The 18,566-nt window shown below is 39.9% G+C and overlaps 1 protein-coding gene across 14 annotated transcripts in view; it reads left to right on the forward strand.

Moving 5' to 3' along the window:
* fbrsl1 (fibrosin-like 1) overlaps positions 1–18,566 on the forward strand; it is a 985,718-nt gene that overhangs the window by 395,253 nt on the left and 571,899 nt on the right. Inside the window, exon 1 of one of the 14 annotated variants that reach the window (XM_041202193.1) lies at positions 9,051–9,164. The exons of the other annotated variants lie outside the window; for them this stretch is intronic. The gene's annotated coding sequence lies outside the window, so the exon portion shown is untranslated. Of the gene's footprint in view, positions 1–9,050; positions 9,165–18,566 lie in introns of those variants that run through there. 14 annotated transcript variants of the gene reach the window in all.

The raw sequence follows: 18,566 nt of genomic DNA on the forward strand, positions 1-18,566 counted from the left end.
TGACTTTTCCTGCAGGACATTGAGAAGAAAGTTGAAGGATTTTTATCTTTAGAGTAGGAATGTCCAAAATATACCTGTGAACATGTGCAATCAGATTATCTAGTTATTTATCTAATTGCTGTTTGTGGGAGCTTGCTGAGCACAAATTGTCTGTCACATTTTCCCACATTACCTCAGTGACTCTACTTCAAAAAAGTACTTCATTGGCTGTGAATCATTTTGGAATATCCTGAGGTCATGAAGAGTTACACAACTCTTACACAAGAGTTTAAATTATAATATCAAGATATGTTGGTGCCTGCCACTTGAGGTACATGTAATATAATAGGAAGATTCATTTAAACTTTAAATGTGGCCTGCCAGGCTTCATGATATGCGCATGTGTCTGTAAGAAAGGAGTAGTCGATGTGTTATTGGGTAATATGGATAGGTGCCCCAGCACACTTTCTCTTTAATTTTCTCTGTTATTTGTGAGGTGTTATTATGACTACACATTACTCTTTATATCCTGTCATGTGCACACAACAGTGCATTAAAGAAACATTTTCAACATTTCTTTTCACAAAGTAAAATATTACAGTAGCAGTTTTGTTTTCTCGTATATGGAGTTGGTAGTTAATCACAAAACATTTGTGGTAACTTAACATTGTTTAATTGAGCTTTCAGTTAAACTTTGGTTTTGAAAGATGCTGATGCTTTGTAAGTTTTGTTCTTCTACTTCAGGTGCTGAAGTTTTTTCTGTCACTCTCTCTCATCATCTGGTCACCCTGAATGCAGTTAATGAAGTATTTCTGAATTATAGTCACTGTTGCAATGTTATACCAAGATTTATCTTCCTATGTTATTTCTTGGGAAGGCCTGGTACAGCCAGTTAGATAAGATGAGATAAGTAGGTGATTCTTCAATTCATATTTTTATGAATTTTGTAATTGCAGTACGAACTATGTGGTACGTTTATCTATCAATTGAGCCCCAGCAGTATGGGCTGACTTCATTTGGTTTTAATCAGAATCCCAAATGAACATAGCTCTTTCAATATGACATGTTTGAAGTTAACGCTGCTATGTTAATATACTGGGACACTGTGCATCAAAATAGAAGTATGTGGATAAAGTTGCAGGTGCATTGATTTTTAGTAAGCCTGCACTTGTCTCAACTCAGTAACAGCATCTCGGTGTGAAAAAGGGCATAGGTACTGTACTGCATTACTGTAAAATTCACAAAGGAATGATCTTATTGCATCTTGTAATTGGTTTACCAAGCTTTGGCCATGTAACATACTCCACCATTGTAATAAGTCTCGATATAAGCAGCCTTTAACCTTCTTCCAACCAATTGCATGTGACAGTGCCGGGTATACCCCCCCACTTAACGCCCATTGCCTGTCAGGATAGGTTCCGACTCCCCGCAACCCTGAATTGGATGAAGCGGTTGTGGATGAGTGAGTGAGTATTTAATGTATGCAATTAAAACACTCATTTAAAGTGGAGAGAGCCTCAGCATCAAATGCCCCAACCTCATAAGGGCTCCTTTTATTGCACCAACATTCAATTTATCTTACTAATTGCCTTTCAGTTTTCTGATTTTGTCAAACTCAAGCTGATTGAGTATGAAGAGAGTTTTATTCTGTGAACTGATGTACTCTAGCATGAAGTGGGGATTGCCCAAATGTATTTAACCAGGCAGAAGAGAGATGAAATTAATTGTTTTTAATTTTGGCACAGAAATGAAAAGGATCATGCTTTAATCCTAGGCACCTCTCAGTTTGTGGTAAAGTAAAAAATGTTCATTAACGTTGATTCTATAACAAAACAATGAAGTATGGCCCTACATGCTTGTTGCTCATTATCAGTCACTTTGAAATACTGACCCTCATTAGATACTTCCTGCTGGGTCTTGTACCCACACAATGTGATAGAATCACAGAATGGTTGGAGATTATTCAGCCTACTGAGCCTTTGTTGGCCCTCTGCAAGAGCAGTTTAGCTAGTTTTTTTTTTAAATTCCCTGGCACTTTCCCATAGCTGTGTAATAATTTTCCCTTCAGGTTGTTATGGCACAGCCGATGGTAAATGCTGAGCTACTCCAATCCCAAAGGAAAATTTGAAACAACTGCCGCAAATGTTTTGCACTTAGTATAAATTTCAAGATGCGCATCTTGAATTCAGTCGTAATAAGACCACCAAGGCCTATAGGTTTCTTATAAAACTAAATTAAACCTTCATTAATAGAATAAATGATTTTAAGCACGCACACAGAGCTACTACAAATTAGTACTATGATAACTTCTAACTCCTTGGTTAATCTAACTCTCAGTTACACTTTTGTAAAACACATAGATTATAAAAGACCCAGGCAAAGAAACATGATACCCTGAACAATCCAATTCAAAATAAGTTTTCTTAACTTCAGTTCTTTGTAGACAGCAGCTTGAGGCTTAGATGCTGGAGGTTTTTCGCACTTGTTTTAAATCTTAGAATGCCTATCCTTACACACAGCCTTCTCTCCTTTATACATATTTTCCCCTTTAAATGCAAATTCCCATTTCAATTTTTTCAAAGTCTTTGGACTTCACCTCTCTAATAATAAACATCTCTCATAGTATCAATTTTATCAGTAATCTTTGGGAAAAATAAACGCTGTTTCTTAACTTCTAGCTAGGTGAAACATTTCACCCCTCTGAATTCAAGCTAGTCTGGTTTATTTAAAATGCAAATGTTCTCTTTACACCTTACAGTTTAAAACTTTCTCCATGTTTACCTACTTAACATTTCAAACCTAGCTTATCTTCTGATACATCAAAGCCTTCAGACCAGCTGCCTTTGATTCAATTAAGCGCCCCCCCCCCCCCCCCCCCCCCCCCCCACACACACACACACACACACACACACACACACACACACACACACACAAACACACACACACACAGACCCTAATATTACTCTACTTAACAATAAATTCTAATAATATTATGAAAATTATTACCTCTTTCCTGACAAGGTGCTTATCCAATTTCCTTTTAAAAGCCATGATTGAGTCTGCCTTGACTACCCTTTAAGACAGTGTATTCCAAATTGTAACTATTCACTATGTCAAAAAAAAAAGTTTTTCCTCATATTACCTTCAATTCTTTTGCCAATTACTTTAAATGTGACCTGTGGTTCTTGACCCTTCCATCGATGGAAACGGTTTCTCTTTATCTAATCTTATCTAGTCCACTGTTGGTCTGTTGTAGCATTTCTAGCATTCTGGTTAAACAATTCAGAATGAATTTTAATGGCTGTGATCATACTGTTAGACAGTAAACATTATTTTAAGTTAGTTGGACTTAACTAAGCTGATTCAGCTGCATTTATTTTATTGAACCATTTTACAACAAGATTGCAGCAGTTTCCTTGATGGAAATCCGGACTTTGTGAAAAGATTAACTTGTTTATTTATATGTGGCTGTCTAATGTTCGACATTTGATATGAACTATTGCTCATATAGCAGTATTACTGGGCGTTGCACTTTGATAACATATCCTTGATCACCCATTGTAAAAGTTCAGTGTGATAAACTACTGTATCAGATTGCTTACCTATTTTACAGGGCTATGGGGACTAATTGGATTGCTGTCAAGAAGCCAGTAGAGGCATGATGGGCCAGATGGCCTCCTCCTGTGCTGTATGATTTTAGGATAAAGTGACTAACTATTACTGGATACTTTCCAACTCAACACGCAGTTTCAAAGATATTTGATATGACTTAAGAAATGGTGTTGCACTTGCCTGGAAATGATTGCAACCTGCTAAGTACTGCTTCTTAGTTATTTGCTAAGTTTTTGTCTCTTTTAAATAAGATATTCTGAACAAAAGTTCACATTCATCTAAATATCTTTGGTTTTTCTCAAATTGTTCTTTAACTTGGACTGCACTACAAGTGGATATTAGGGGGCATGTCGAAGTGTTTGAGAAATTAAGCAGAGTGATTTTTTTCTTCAAAAATCTGCCTCCTTTCCTTGTAGAGAAATGCTGCCTTCTGTTTGACACTTTTCCCTAGTAATTCAGATAGGAGGTATTATAGCCAGTAACCTTTTTAATGCGTTTACTTCAGCATCTTTCAAACCTGCAGCCTCTACCACCTAGAAGAACAAGGGTGGCATGGAAACCTCATCATCTGCAAGTTCCCCTCCAAGTCACACTCCATTCTGACTTGGAAATATATTACTGTTCATTGATTGCATCCTAGAACTCCCTACCTTGTTGTAACTCAGATAGCCAGGCATTGAATGTTAGAGCTGGAGCCTGGTCTTTATACACTTAAAAGCTTTTATTTATAGAGAGACACACAAATTACGCATTGTGCATCAACCATCCAATAGCCATAGTTTCAACCTGCCCTATATGTGAGCACAGGCGAATCCCCAGTTCATGCCCACCATCTAAATACAATTAAACACTCAATTAATATACAATTAACATACCTACCTGTAGGTGTACCTACACCACAAGGACTGCAATGGTTCAACTTGTTCACCACGCCCTGAGGAAAATTGGGGATGGGCACTAACTGCTGGCCTTATCGGTGATGCGTCCCATGGACGCACAAAAACAGCATCTTTAGTAGCCACAATTTTTTTGATCCTACACCACCTCTAGTCCCATGATGAGAGGGAAAAAATCATTCTTCCAGAAGTCTATCCATGGCGCATTTTTTTTAATCTTGATACTGCCTCTTGGCACACCGTACCCAGGCATGGTTCAGCTTTCAAGTATGCATATAACATCAATTGCTACCTCTCTTGACCTCCCTCATCTGCCTCTGTACTTCACATTTCTAGTCTGACATTGTCATGGATGTGTCATAACTTCCTCTAACTCAACATTTGGAATGCTGAAACCATGATTTTTAGTCCTCATCACAAAGGACTATTTTGCCACTGATTCCATCTCCCTCCTGATCATTGTCTCAGGCTGAAGCATACCATTCGCATCTTTAGTGACCTGTTTGACCTTGAGCTTTATGAGGCACATCAGTTTTCTCACCAAGACCGCATATTTCCAGTTCTGGAACATTGCCTGCCTTTGACCCTACCTCTGTCACTGAAACCTTTATCGTTGCCTTTGTCACCTCAAAACTCAACTACTGTAATGCTCTCTAATTCTCGACCCTTCGTAAATTCCAACTTAATGAAATGTTATATAACATTATATCCTATTGCACAATAAGTCCCGTTTGCTTATCACCCCATTCTTACATTGTCACTTGATTTTCCCCAAACCAATAAAGTATAAAAAACAATAGAATACTGCAGATGCTGGAAATCTGAAATAACAACCGAAAATGCTGGAAACACTCAGCAGGTTAGGCAGAGACAGATATGCGTTAGTGTTTCAGGTCTGTCATCTTTCATGAGAACTGGGAAATGTTATAGGATTTGAGCAAGGTGTAGGTAGGACAAGGACAATGGAAGGTCTGTGATACGATGAAAGACAGGAGAGATTAAATGACAGAAGAGCTTGTTTTCCAGGGTCAAAGAGAATGGCAAAGGGCAAGAAAAGAAACAAAAAAAAAATTACCTGTGCTGCTAACTGCAAGTGAAAATAAGGGAAAAGCCAAAACATGTAAAGAAAAGGAAACAAAATGGGGCAGAGATTACGATCTGACATCTTTGAATTCAATATTGAGCCCAGAAGGCTGTAAAGTGCCTAATTGAAAGATGCTGTTCCTCAACTTAAGTTGGGCTTCACTAGAACAGTGCGGTAGGCCGAGGGCAGAAATGATGGCGTGAGAGCAAGGTGGAGAATTAAATGATAAGTCACTCGGGGTCATGCTTGCGGACTGAAAGGAGGTGTTCCACAAAGCATTCTCCCAATCTGCATTTGGTCACCCCAATGTAGCGGAAACCACATTGTGAGTAGCTAGTACAGTAGATGAGATTGAAAAAAGTACACGTAAGTGGCTGCTTCACCTGGAAAGACTGTTTGGGGGCTTGGATGGTGAGGAGAGAAGAGATAAAAGGGCAGGTATTACACTTCCTGTGTTTGCATGGAAAGGTGCCATGGCAGGGAGACAGGGTGTTGGAGTGACTGAGGAGTGGACCATGGTATCACTGAGGGAATGGTCCCTTCAGAATGCTGAAAGGGAAGGGGTGGGGAAGATGTGTTTGGTGGCAGAAATGATGGAAAATGATCCACTGAATAAGAAGGTGAGGGCAAGGGAAACCGTATCATGGTTCTGGGAAGGAAAGGATGGGATGAGAGCAGAAGTGTAGGAAATGTGGTGGAGATGCCAAGGCCCCTGTCAATGATTGATGGGGAGAATCCTCGATTTGAGGGAAAAACAAGACATCTCTGAATTGCTGTTGTGGAAGATCACTTTATCAGAAAAGATGAGACGGAGGCAGAAGAACTGGGAGTATGGAATGGAATCCTGACAGGGCGTGAGGAAGTGTAGTTGAGGTAGCTGTGGAAGTCAGTGGGCTTATAATGAATATTAATTGATAGCCTATCAGCAGAAATGGAGACAGAGAAGTCAAGGAAGGGAAGAGTTGGTGATGGACCATGTGAAACTGAGAAAAGGGCTATTGGAAGCAAAGTTTTCCAATTCAGGGCGAAAGCAGGATACGGCACCAATGCAGTCATTAATGTAATAGAGTTAAACCTCTGTACTTCATTCAAATCCCTCCATAGTCCTGGCCCTCCTATATCACTGCACTCTTCAGCCCTACTTCCTTTCCTGGGACATTGTTCTCCTGATTCCAGCCTTTCCTCCACCAGTGGTTGTCGAATCATCAGCTACCTTCCCCATGTCACTTTTTGGATCTTTTGCCTTTTGTTCAAATCCTCTTTATGGAAAAAATAGTTACTTTAAAAGTTGTGTTTTAGAAGCAGTGTATTAACCTAAAACATGGAGATCTGAGGCCATAGATAGTTAAAATACTAATAAGCCAGCTTTGATGATCACTCATAGACTGCAAGTAATGTAATTGGGTAGCTTGGCTCCATCACTAAATATCTCACATTGTGTTGATGCTTTTTGATTTCGTTCTTTCTGTGAAGAGTCAGGAATGAAGCAGAGTTACAAATATCTAAAAGGCAATCTAGCTTTTCCAACAGAGAAGCTGCTGAAGCAGAAAAGCCTCCAGGAAAGTCAGAAATGTTATTCTGTTTAAATTAAGCAAGAGCATCTAGTGAAGTTGGATAGCTTAGCCTGTTCATTATTTTCCTATTAAGCAGAGATCAGTTGTATCAATTGAACTAGGTGAAGCCAGTCACAACTATTGATCTGTGGAATAATAGTATAACGATTCGAATCAAATGTCTCATCACTTGTTAATTCAGTTTGACTTCATAAGGAATGAAGATATGCATGGGCAAAAGACAAGAGAATCTTGTCCAAATCGCACGGAGATACTGCTGTTATATCCCTGGGTTAAACTATCACAAGTATATATAAGCCATTTTGGGATAATTCCTAAAATAAGTAAGGCACTTGGATCTCTTGAAGAAGTAAGTGATGTCACAGAATCTAAGTATCTGAATTTGGAAAAGCTCCTTGGAACGCCTTCTAGATTTTCCCACCTTTTCTGAAGCTGTTTGGATTGTTTCCCACCATTAGAAGTTCTGTAGAAATTCAAAATGTTTTGGGTCCCTGTGCTTGTATCACACAGGTGGCATTGGGGTGGTTTCTCCTCTTCTTCCCTCTCCCAGCTCACCCCAGTGGTAAAGTAGTTGTTGTCTACTTGACAGCTTCTTATTAATCATAGTTGATGGTCTGAGACTTTCTGGTGGAGGTCTTTGCCAACCCAAGACTGCCCAGGGTTGAAGAACTGTCATGATTCTTTTTTGCAGTTTTCAAATTTAAATAAATTATTTTGGATGATTCCTGCAGAAACACTTATATCTTAAACAAAAACAGAAATACCTGGAAAAACTCAGCAGGTCTGGCAGCATCGGTGGAGAAGAGCAAAGTTGACGTTTCGAGTCCTCATGACCCTTCAACAGAGGGTTTTTAACACTTATCTCTTATTTGACTGTATTTAATAGTACTGACGCTGCATATCTGGACTGTGTGCAATAAAAAGCGTATTCTGACGTATATTGTAATTAAGATTTATAGTCTGGTGTTGTAAAACAAATATTTTAATAGCTGTGCAGATAGGTGGTTCATTGAAAGGTTTGACATAGTACAGAAGGGGCATTTCTTGTAATACAAAATGGGCCAATCCAATTAAGATTCCAAACAGAAACACTTTGTTGTATTAATCTTTAAGATCTGAGTGAAAACTTTCCTATTGGGTCAGTTGGTAACTGTATTACTAAACTGTGCAGACTAGGGACGCCCCAGGTTTTATCCCCAGCCTGTGCTCAGTTAGAGTGACACAGAGATAATGTCACTGTCCCTAATCTCTGGGCTGGAAGGATGGGGTGGGGAAGAAGCTTTGTTTTCCCACTCAAGTTGCTGCCCAATGTCTCCTGCTATGAAGTGTTGATGTGCATATTAGTTGAGCACAGGATTGGGCTTGGCTATGATTTTTAGCAAACTGGATTTTTAAAACCGACTGACATACATAGAATATATAAACCCAGAAAATGGACATTGACAACGGGTTAATAGGCCATGAATAAGGACTTTGGGACCAGTGTTAGATGAGTGGAAGCAGCTTGTGCAGGTAACAGCAAGCTTTATAGATGGAGCAAAACAGGGCAGAGGTGAACTGTAAAGCTCATAAATTCTCACAAGCTTCTATTATTGCCACATTTAATTGCTATAACTGCCATACTATGGAGGCTTATCAGCTGCTGTTCTAGCAAGTGTTTGGTTTAGATAAGTGTAGAAGTCTGATAAAATACTGATAACAGTAGAATGATACAGACGTTTTGAAATACTTGTGACATTAGCCTTAGATCATCCCAGTGTGTTTGCTCCGACTCTAGTTGCTAGAACTTTACTAGTTTTCTCTGCACTGCTTATGTTCACTCAACAAGTGATATTTTACTTACTCTCAGCTGGACACCTCCTTAATTGATCAAGTTTTTATGATTCATTTTCATCTGGCATCTCTTGGCCTTTCGATTTCGAATGAATGCAAGTTGTTGGTGAAATCAAGTTATGAGGAAGTATATAAGGTATAAACTGCCTAAAAGCCTTTGCCTTCATTTTCAAAAGAGTCTGTGTGGTAAGTATGGAGGTGTGTCTGGAAGTACATCTAAGTAAAAGTGATGGAGTTTTGTTTTTTTAATAGATTTCTCATGATAAGTACTTCAGAGAACGATATGAAAAATGAGTAATAAATTATAAAACTGTTAATGCTTTGGAATAAGAAATGCTATTGGTTCTCAGTTTTCATATTGGTCTCAACATTTCTCTGTTCCTTCAAGATACATTGTGAATGGTGCTATGTAAACTTGATAACTTATCCATAAAATTAAAAAGTAGCCTCAACTGTATTGATAGTGCTGCTCATATTAACATGTAAAGCAGTCATCAATAGTGGCTGTTCATTTGAAGCTCCTCAGTTGCTACCATTGAAAATATATTTTGGAAAATCTCAAAATTCTTCTGTATTAAATGTAAGAATTAAATTAAGTTTTGACCTCTTAGAGGAAAAGAAATAAAACACAACGTGGTGCGAGCATTATTGGTTATCAATAAAAATACAGGGGCTTGATTGCTGTGAAATTATTTGAAGTTAAAGTCTGAAAAAAAACTGCCTTTGTTCGCACTTTGCTGGTGACAGGAGACAGGGAGTGCCCCAGAAAGCTTTTATCAAAATCTGAGATGATTGAGCAAGAGGCATTTGTTGACTTTTATAGACCATCTGCTTTGTAATCCGGCGATTGGTCTATATACATCAAGTGAGTTAAGTAGTCTGGGGCATCTGTTGGGTTGCAAAAAAATGGCTCAGTCCTGTAATGAAATGAGGGTAAGCAATTCCAGTTGTAAACATTCACATTTCTAAAACACCTGCCAATGACAAGTGATCAAAATAAATAAACAGAAGCTGGCATTGGCTAAACCAGATATCTTCAATCGTTCAACCTGTATAGTAATATTACATTTGTGTTGTCAGATTTTTCATTGATTCTTGGTTAGGTTGATTTATTTTACATCTGCCTAGCACTGTTTATCGTGGTTAGAGTCATAGAGGTCTATAGCACAGAAAAAGACCCTTTGGCCTATCGAGTCTGCGCCAGTCAAACAAGTACCTAACTATTCTAATCCCATTTTCCAGCACTAGGCCCATAGTCTTGTATGCCATGGCATCGCAAGTGCACATCCAAATACTTCTTAAATGTTATGAGGGTTTCTGCCTCTACCACCCAGTTCCAGATTCCCACCACCCTCTGGGTGAAAAAATTCTTCTTCACATCCCCTCTAAACCTCCTGCCCCTTACCTTAAATCTATGCCCCTGTTATTGATCCCTCCACCAAGGGGAAGAGTTCCTTCCTGTCTACCCTGTAATTTTATACACCTCAATCATGTCCCCCCTCAATCTCCTCTGCTCGAGGGAAAATAACTCCAGTCTATCCAATTTCTCCTCATAACTAAAACTCTCCAGCCCAGTCACCATCCTGGTAAATCTCCTCTGCACTCTGTCTAGTGCAATCACATCCTTCCTATAATGCAGATTACAGAACTGCACGTAATACTCTAGCTATGGCATAACCAGCATTTTATACATTTCCAGCATATCCTCCCTGCTCTTATGTTCTACACCTTGGCTAATAAAGGCAAATATCCCATATGCCTTCTTAACCACATTATCCACCTGGCCCTCTACCTTAAGGGACTGGTGGACATGCATACCAAGGTCCCTCTGATCCTTGGTACTTCCCAAGGTCCTACCATTCATTGTGTATTCCCGGGCCTTGTCCTGCCCAAGTGCATCACCTCACACTTATCCTGATTAACTTCCATTTGCCACTGATCAGCCCATCTGACCAGCCTGTCTATATCCTCCTGTAATCTAAGGCTATCCTCCTCACTATTTACCACCCCACCAATTTTCGTGTCACCCGCGAACTTACCCTCCTACATTCAAGGCTAAATCGTTTATATATACTACAAACAGCAAGGGACTTGTAAAATAACTTTGGATTTTCCTTTATTTTACCTGCCAATGTTTCTTCATTCCCCCTTTTTGTTCTCCTAATTTCCTTTTTTAAGTTCTCTCCCTACACGTTCTATATTACTCTTGGGCTTCCGCTGTTTTGAGCCCTCGGCATCTGCCTGAAGCCTCCCTTTTTCTCTTTATCCAATCCTGTATATCCCTCGCCATCCAGGGTTCCTTGGATTTGTTGGTCCCACTCTTTGGCTTTACTGGAATATGTTGGCTCTGTACTCTCCCTATTTCCTTCTCGAATGAGTCCCACTGCTCTGATGCAGATTTACCTAAAAGTAGCTGCTCCCAGTCCACTCTGGCCAAATCGTATCTGTTTCTTGTTTCATAAGGAAGAACTGACAAGTTTCTGGATAAATTAATAGGTTTAGCAAATTTGAAGAAACACTTAGTTATAGAAAGCTATTCCAAGACCATTATATGTTGCTCAGTTTGTTTATAATCTGTAGAGTTCTGCAAGATCCTAGGTTTAATCCCAGAGCTCCGCTGAGTTAGCTAAGCTTGAACGATTGGTAAAAATCCTTCAGTTGGCCTCAGCACAGCTTGGCTAGCAAGGTTTGAAATAATAAACCAGCTACTGTTTGCTTCACATAGGCATGATGTAAGGACAGATCAGATTTGACTCTGTTAGTTATCCCTACAGCCAGATAGTGTGTGAACAGGTTCTAACTAGGCTTACATTAAGTATGGCCAGTTGGGTGAAATACTCAGTACTTTCTCTCACCAAGGGTCAGTGCCATTACTAAAACCACAAAGAAAAAGGAGTAGAAGATGTAAGTAAATAATACACCCTCTCCTTATTTTAATTTATCACATGAATAGTAGGCCTGAGATTACTGATTGTGAAGTGGCCAAAATTTATTTTTGTGTGAGCAAGATTTGCAGCAGTACCAAAGTTACTATTATAGATGATGCAGTAGCTACTTTTATGTTAGTTTACTGTAGTGTTTGTCACCAGCAACTAATGAGCAGGTCTCACCCAGCTTTCGAAAGATGCACTATTCTCCTTTGGGGTGCAATCAATAATATAATTTTGTTTTATTCTTGGACATTTTTGGGATGTGGGCATTGCTGGCTAGGCCAGCATTTAGTTCCCACCCTTAATTGCCCTTGAGAAGGTTTTGTTGAACTGCCTTCTTGAACTACTGCAGTCCATGTGGTGTGGGTACACTCATAATGCTATTAGGGAGGGAGTTCCAGGATTTTGACCCAGTGACAGTGAATGAACAACAATATATTTCCAAGTCAGGATGGTGAGTAACTTTTTGCAGGTGGTGCTGTTTCTGTGGGCCTGCTGCCATTGCTGTTCTCGATGGTAGCAGTCTTGGGTTTGGAAGGTGCTGCCTAAGGAGCCTTGATGAGTTGCTGCAGTGCATCTTGTAGATGGTACACACGGCTGCCATTATGCATCGGTGGTGGAGGGAGTAAATATTTGTGGAAGGGATGCCAATCAAGCGGGCTGCTTTGGCCTGAATGGTGTCAAGCTTCTTGATTGTTGTTGGAGCTGCACTCATCCAGGCAAGTGGAGAGTATTCCATCACACTCCTGACTTGTGCATTGTAGTTGGTGGAAAGGCTTTGGGGAGTCAGGATGTGAGTTACTTGCTGTAGGATTCCTAGCTTCTGACCTGCTTTTGTAACCACTGTATTTATATGGTTAGTCCAGTTCAGTTTCTAGTCAATGGTAATCCCCAGGATGTTGATTGTGCCATTGGTTTAAGGCTTCTGGTTTCTATAAAATACATATGTAACTAATCCTGTACCTTTGCACTCTGGATCTCTAAAACCCAAAATAAAACTTCTACTGTTAGATGTGATTTCGTGATTGGGCAACACTTGCTGAACAATCCTGAGTGAGCTAATAGCTACATTAACAATCTATTTAAGGTTATCAGTTGAGCTCGTAATGTGGTTCATTTACACTTTCAGTGACATGCACCATACAATTTTCCACAGCAAAAGGAATATGTTCAAGCTTTGTGCCTTTTTTGAATTACAGGGGAGCTTGGGAAGCCTATATTCCCCTGTTGCTTTCTCCATGGCAACACCTTGGCCAATCAGAGTCAACTTGCCAACCAGTCAGCACCCTGTTTCTCCTATTGTATGAATTGTTGTGATTGTTTGAAATTTGGCCTCCTTGCATTTATTCTGATGTTTACTTTCCAATTAGACTTGTTGGCCTTAAAGGGACATTTAGTTGCAATTTTGCAGAAGAATGCATTTTGGCCTTAAAGGGACATTTAGTTGCAATTTTGCAGAAGAATACATTTTGTTTCTCATGGTGTGTTTCTGACTTTTATAAAGAGGCACATACTTTGACTCTGAACAATTCCATGGGGGTTTTGAAAATGCTGGAAACACACATCAAGTCTGTCAGCATCTCTGGAGAGCGAAACATGGTTTAATGTCTCAAGTCTGCATTAGAAAATGTTACAGATGTGCTGATTTTCAGCAGGTAAAGAGCTAGGGAAAAGGGAACTGGAAAAGAGAAGGGCGAGGTTGCAGGAAAGCTCAGCATAAGCTTGACAAACAACATGTCATCTTTCTACTTGGCATTTGAAAGAATTCTGGTCTTAACACTGACTTTAATAACTTCAGACCTGTTGTCTTTTCCACAGCAGCTGCTGGTAATATAGGATGGATGCATTAAAGCTAATGGGAATGGTAGAGATGTTTGTGATGGAATTCCCATTATCAGTAAATCAGTTTCAAATATGTCCACACCATTGTTGTATCTGTTGTTCTTCCACCATGTTCCGTGGTTATGGGGCCATTTGTTTGCTTTGCCAAATTCTCCATGTTATTCTCCCACTATACTGTTCTACTCTGGACTCTTTTCATTATCACCTTCTCTTGCCTGGCATCATGATCACTTCTCTCAATTAACCATCTCTTGTCATTCACCAAATCATGCATCTCTCTCTTCTTCTGCCTCTTTTCCCTGACTCTATATTCAATTAAAGTTTCTTGCAATTGCTTCAAACCTGACAATAGGTCAGTGACCTGAAACAATGGCCTGGATCTTAAACAGCATGGAAATCATCTGCCACTCCACTCAAACTTTTCCACGCCCCAATGCTGCTCCGCATTTCTTGCCAGGTCTTCCGAGCCCAGCTTCCCCAGAAATGCAGAGTGCTGCATCCATTGAAGAGCTACATTGCAATGCTATAGTATCGGGGGAAGACTGGATACGCTCCCTTTTTACAGCACTAGCTGCCGTATGCTAAGTTTAACAGTCCAGTGTGAATGTTAGCGAATGGGAAGGGTGAGTAGGTGAGTATGATCGATGGGTGAGGTGGGTAGTTGGGGCTAGTCAGGTGAGGTCAGGGGTGGGGGCCGCATGGTTGGGTCTAGTCAGGGTGGGTAACCTGCTCTGGTTGGGTGTCCAGGGTTTATCGGGTGGTTGGGAGTTAGCCAGGTTGGGTTGTGGGATAGTTGGGAGGGCCGAGAGGGTGCCGGGAGGCAGTGTGAGTGATTGGGGGTGTCAGTTCTTTAGCTACCCAGGAATTAGACTAGGATTTTTCGATCTAAAATTTCCTCGGTAACTATTCAGTTAAGTACCTGTTCCAAGTTTCTGACCCTTACTCAGAGTCGGAGACATTCACGGAGGGTCCCAGGGAGCAGAAGTATTGCCTATCAGAAGTTCAAACTTCCCGGGCAATTCCTATGGAGGTCAGCATGTTGGGACTTTTGCGAGGTCTCAACGTGCATCTTTAATCATACTCCCACAAAGATCACAGCGGACCACGTGGAAAGGGAAAAACTGGGTTCACACCATGAATGAACAGAGTGAGCACTCCAAAAAGAACAGGACAAGCTGGTGGTCCCCAAGCAGAGCAGATTGGGAGCTGACAAAGAGAAGTTCAACTCCAAGGAGCGGACAAAGTGTATTAGAAGAATACATCCAGATGCCAGAAACACAGACACAACAGAAACTCCAAATCAATAAGGTTTCCCGAATCAAAAAGGTTTCCCAAATCAATGGAGCCTACCACTACTCCATATATGACCAGAGCAAGATCTGAAAGAATTGTCTCAGATGTCAAGCCTCCAGACCATCTGAATTTATAAAGTCAAGACTTGGGGGGGGTGGTGGTGTGGTGTGGTGGACAATGGGCAGCACGATTGTAATTTAAATACGCTGGGTAAAGACTTGGGGGAAGATAAAGTATAAGGGTATCTAGCACAGCAATGGTTAATGTGGGACTGGGAAATAGTACTGCCCACAGTGAGCTGTAATGAGGCACATGATCTGAGACTAGTCAGTTATGGACTGGACAGAGACTTGTATAGAAGCAAGCATTGAGTTAGCTCATAGCTTGGGCTATACCCTGTTTATATATGCATAGTTGTGTGGTATCAATAAATGCCTATTGTTCAACCATACAAAACTCAGATCCACTTTGTGAGACCTACTGAACATACAACAGTAGCCTTTAATCATCTATTAAGACCATGCATGAGACTAATTATTAGCAGTTTTCATCCAAGCAATTTGTGCTGTAGGATTATAATTTAATGAAATTCTTGCAAAAAAGCAAGTAATGATATAAACATCCAACAACTGCTTGACACTTGTTCATTTGTTAACTTTCCACTTAAGTGTTTTTCAAAAAAAGCCTGGTTTAATGTGGCCCACATCAACTCCGGGTTCAATCCAGAATGCCCCAGCTTGTTAGAAGTTAAGTGGATTCCTCTTAAAGCTTTCTACCAAAATATTGATTTAGCAAGAATTCACTTTACCACTGTACATGGATTTTAAGTTTCAAAGAGCCTGTAAAATTCAAAATCAACTTAGTTCATTAGTTCTTTGTACAGTGAGGAGAAAAACATGCTTTATCACCGTCGATCATTAGCATGTGCTGCAGCTGAGGGGGGAAGCGGGTACATTATTTATAATGCAACAGCTTGCTCTCAACAGGGCTTCTGTGGAAGTTAATAAAATCTACTTGGCTCAAATTGGTACTTGAAGTTTAACAGTCTGCAAAAAGTCATCATCTAGGGCCTGGCCTGGAAATTGCACAGTGTGAATATTAGCATCTGAAGAATTAAAACGTTTGATCAAATTCTTTTGTCTGCTATTTTAATGGCAAAATAATGAAAGTAGTGTTAGTGTACCTAAAAGTTCATTTGTTTAACAGAGGCCAAAAACCTGTTAGTTAATTCTCACAACATAATTCCAAATCCCAAATTACTATGAATTTCCCATTGTGTGGAAAAAGACAGAAGTCCAAATACACTAGGACTTGACTTGCAATGCATTTCCTCAGATAAGCCCTATCCCCAAATTGTTGAGACTGCCCACATTAAAGTCATTGGTGTCTCACTGCAGTTTTGACTGTTTCCTCCCTGATGCTATTTTTTGGCAAGTAAAAAACCTACCTGTCAAGTGTCGAGTAACATTTTATTGTTTGCTTTTCAATTATGGATTCTTGTGAAGGAATGTATCTTCTGTATTAATTTCTTACTTCTAGTTATGAAGGTCACTGCATAGGAAAACATTCTGCAAGGAGCCCAGGAAGAGTAGATTACCAGTAACAACAGTTCTAATTTCTTTTTTACTGTTGAGGACCAGGTATGCTGCAATTTTTGTCTGGAATGATAGCTATCCACATTACAGAAATTGTAAAGGCTATATTTTTGTAATCAAATAACCTCTGGTGGTCATGCACCATTAAATAAACTTTTGGCGAGAAAATTATTATTTTTATCCAAATCACACTGCGGCATAGAGAGGCAGTAAAAGAGCAACACAGGCTGGCAGATGTTCATGTGGAAATCACTGGGTGGTTTAATTTATTATCATTAACAAAATGTTTTATGAATTGCACTGCTGTTTTTAAATAGTGAAAACTTGCCAGTTGCAGAAAACCTGGTGAGTGCACCATTTGCTTTGTTACTCCCTCCCCTGATGTAGGCGGTGGAGTTATTGGTTTATTATTTGTTAATTGTGTACAGTGAGTTTAATTGGCAAGGGCTAGGTCCGAATTAGAACAGATCAAGCCCTCAACCCTCTCCTCACATGCTGATCAGCTGCATGATCAATTTGCAAATAGATGTTGCATTGCATTTCACCTCAGTCAGAAAATGAGGTCTTGAACAGTGCATGTCTGGTTTTTGAAAATGTATTTTGCCCCTCTCCCCAATTTTTATTAATTAATATTGACAGCTTTGGTTTGACTATTTTAACAGAATTTAAATCAATTTTCTGATGCACTAATTAGGAACCCTGTCATTCAAATGGTATGAATAACTTCACCCAGATAATTATCTAATTGAATGAAATAAATATAATTTACAACAATTTTACCTGTGATTCTACACTTCTCTTTAGACAAACTTTAGAAGAAGAAAAAACAGATGCATGAACTATAATATATTTTATCCCAAGAGATGAAGTGGGCTGGATCTAGCATAACAATAGTGAATCAAGGTAAGACGGGGCATGCAATTAGAATTAGCGTAGGAGAGGAAAGGATACTGGAATATAGGAAGAAAGCATTGAGAAATTGGAGGCCAGTCTTCACAAATCCACAATTTATTTTTGGGTTCCTGCCAGCTGCAAGGAATCTGCCTACGCCTCTGGAGCAGGTGGCCTTGGCAGCCCATTAAATCCAAAATTAAAGCAAATTTAGAATTACTGATGATGAGAATTGATGTGTGGAGTTATTTCAGTAAATTATCAATCTTCTCTTTTCAACTGTATTTTGTTCAGCCACTAAAGGCTCCAGTTGTTTATTGACTCCTGGTCAAACAACATTTATAAAGAGAAAGAAAATTCTGTTTTGACCATTGCATTTACTTTCTTTCATGGGATTTGGGTGTTGCTGGCAAGACGAGAATTTGTTGTCCATCCCTAATTGTCCTTGAGAAGGTCCTTGAAACACTGTAGACTATCCGATGCAAATACACCCGCAGTGTTATTAGCCAAGGAGTTACAGGATTTTGATCCAGCAAAAATGAAGGAATGGTGACATCGTTCCAAGTCAGCACGATATGTGGCTTGGAGGAGAAGTTGCAACTGGTGGTGTTCCCATGCGTTTGTTGCTCTTGTCCTTCTAGGTGGTAGAGGTCGTGGGTTTGTCAGGCATTGTCAAAGGAACCTGGTGAGTTGCTGTAGTGCATCTTGTATATAATACACACTGCTGCCGCTGTGCATCGGTGGTGGAGGGATTGAATGGTTAAGTTGGTGGATGAGGGGCTGATCAAGTGGGCTGCTTTGTCCTGGATGGAGTTGAGTTTCTTGAGTGTTGTTGGAATCACCCATCCAGGCAAATGGAGAGTATTCCATCAAACTTTTGATTGTGCCTTGTTGATTGTGGATGGGCTTTGGAGAGTCAGGAGATGAGTCACTCACCTCAGAATTCCCAGCCCCTGGCCTGCTCTTGTAGCTACAATATTTATATTGTAAGGAACATACCTTTTTATTTCTGTTGGCTTGTCGTAAAGAACATAACT

This window comes from Carcharodon carcharias, chromosome 13 (genome assembly GCF_017639515.1).
Source record: "Carcharodon carcharias isolate sCarCar2 chromosome 13, sCarCar2.pri, whole genome shotgun sequence".
NCBI classification, from domain to species: Eukaryota; Metazoa; Chordata; class Chondrichthyes; order Lamniformes; family Lamnidae; genus Carcharodon; species Carcharodon carcharias.